The following is a 2,668-nucleotide window of genomic DNA, read 5'->3' as shown; positions in this document are numbered from 1 at the left end:
CAATAAGCCTGTATGTTGGGCAACATTGTTGTCCCTATTTTATTAATCATGAAACTGAGGCTTAGAGACCTATAGCAACTTGTGTAAGGTCCCACAGCTAGCAAGTGGCAAAGCCAGCATTTCAGATTCCAAATAGAATAGTACACAAAAGCAACACTTGTGAACAAAAGCAGAAACATGGAATCTGGAGATACATAAACTAGTATGGAGTCACTTGCCTACCTACAACATGCTCAGTAAATGCTGTTCCTATTACAACAAGGATTCCATACACCAATGGGCTTTTAGGATTATCATCTCAGAGAGCCACATTCAAGGATACTTATCCCAGCCTTATTTATTCATAACTGTGAAAAGTTTTGGAACCAATCTAGATGTATAGAGATAAAGTATTGGCATGTTATGGGAATCCATACAGTGTAATAGAATGTATGTATTAAAAATCACGTGTAAGCTGGGGCAGTAGCTCATACTGGTAATCCTAGCACTCTGGGAGGCCAGGCAGGGAGATTCAATTGAGGTCAGGAGTTTGAGACCAGCCTGCACAAGAGCAAGACCCTGTCTCTAATAAAAATAGAAGAATTAGCCAGGTGCAGTGAGTTACTAGGGAGACTGAGGCAGGAGGATCCCTAGAACCCAGGAGTTTGAGGTTGCTGTGAACTAGGATGACACCACTCCACTCTAGCCCAGGCAACAAAGCAAGACTGTCTCCAAAAGGAAAAAAAAATCCTATGTAGACAAATGATTAATGGCATGGAAAGATGTTCAGAATATATAATTAGGCTTCAGAGTTCTTTTAGAGCCGGATACCAACCATGTGATCTCTTTTGTATAAAAATTATTTGAAAAATAATGTATGTGTTTATAGATTTGCATATACATATATTTGAAGACTGAAAAGGAAGACACTAAAAGTTTTCTCTCAACGTTGCGATCATGAATGATTTAGTTTTCTTCTATGTGCCATTTTGTATTTTCTACAATTAGCACATGTTCTATAGTAATGAGGAAAAAATACATATATTTATGTTTTAACTTCAACATACCCTGATTTATGGATGTAATATCCTATTTCATCTTTCTGAATAGATTAATCACGTTTAGTTTGCCATCTGTTTGTTCTATGATCTCTATTTACTTATAGATTCATTTTTCTTTTCCAGGGGTAGATTCTTTTTTAAAATACTTAGAGATTCTGGGGTTACGCTAGTCTTTGTATTTGAGGCGCAGTCTGTTTGCTAGTGTTTCTCTGTCATCTGCATTTGAAGAGTGCGGGGGCGGGGGGGGTAAGACACGCTGCCACGCGGTGGGGAAATCTCAGCCATTTGTCTTCTGCTGTGGGAGGTTCCATCATCTGGGGTCAAGGGCAACCTGAGCCCCAGCCTGCACGTCATTCTTGGTGTGTACACTTCTGCTGACCCCAAGCAAGGAGGTAAAGGACTCAAACAACCTACAAAGGATTATCCGTTGTCATCCCAGATCCCTGTGTACTCTGAGCTGAAGGCTGGGTTCAGGGCTGTGATTTTCTCTAAAGTTCCCTCTCCATAGATCAGATAACATCTAAATTAAATCTTTCAGAAGTTCTTCAGAATGTCTGGTCCATGAACAACACTCTCATTGCCCCACAAAGTTGTAGATGGATTAGAATTTAAAATTACCTTTTCTCTTATTTTTATGGGATTTGGGTCATGAGGGAAGGAAATTCACATAAGTCCTCCATCTTGATCCGTTCCCTAAATGCTTAAAATTATGTTTAAGTTGGCTCTGCAGACGCTGCTGCTTCCTATAGTTGCCTGGTATCAGCCATGGTCAATCCCAGCCATGTTCTTCCATATTGCTGCCGATCATGAGCCCTTGGGCCGCATCTCCTTTGAGGACCTGGAAACCTAATCCTTAAAGCTGTGTTAACAGATTAGAGCTGTTTGCAGACAAAGTTTGAACGATAGCAGGAAACTTTTGTACTCTGAGCACTGGAGAAAAAGGATTTGATTATAAGGGTTCCTGCTTTCACAGAATTATTCTAGGGTTTACATGCCAGGGTGGGGACTTCGCACACCCTAATGGCACTGGTGGCAAGTCTAGCTACAGGGAGAAATTTGAAGATGAGAACTTCATCCTGAAGCATACAGGTTCTGGCATCTTGTCCATGGCAAATGCTGGACCCAACATGAACGGTTCCCTGTTTTTCATCTGCACTATCAAGACTGAGTGGTTGGATGGCAAGCATGTGGGCTTTGGCAAGGAGAAAGAAGGCATGAATGTTGTGGAAGCCATGGAGTGCTTTGGGTCCAAGACTGGCAAGACCAGCAAGAAGATCACCATTACCGACTGTGGACAGCTGTAATAAATTTGACTTAATGTTTCAACCACCAAACCGTTCCTTGGGTAGCTCAGGAGAGCCCCCTTCTACCCCATTTGCTCACAATATCCTGTGCTCTCTGTGCTCTCCCTGCAATTATTTGAGTTGCATATTTTCCTTATTCTTCTCCATGTCTAGCTGGATCGCAGAGTTAAGTTTATGATCACAAAATAAAAACTAAATAATAAAAAAGAATTTTTAAGTTAAACCATAATTAGAAATAAAAATAATTTTTAAGGATATTATCTATCTTCTTGGGAGAATTAAGGAAGTTGCAGTCAGCAAAGAAAAAAAATTGCTTAAACCTTA

At 40.4% G+C, this 2,668-nt stretch overlaps 1 pseudogene; it reads left to right on the top strand.

Moving 5' to 3' along the window:
* Nucleotides 1-1,821: 1,821 nt before the first annotated feature.
* On the top strand, nt 1,822-2,344 carry LOC100954820 (annotated as a pseudogene).
* Nucleotides 2,345-2,668: the final 324 nt, after the last annotated feature.

Source organism: Otolemur garnettii, unplaced genomic scaffold, assembly GCF_000181295.1.
Source record: "Otolemur garnettii isolate 467f Iridium unplaced genomic scaffold, OtoGar3 scaffold00038, whole genome shotgun sequence".
NCBI lineage: Eukaryota > Metazoa > Chordata > Mammalia > Primates > Galagidae > Otolemur > Otolemur garnettii.
Note: the sequence above shows the minus strand (reverse complement) of the source record. Positions and strands in the feature narration are given on the sequence as shown.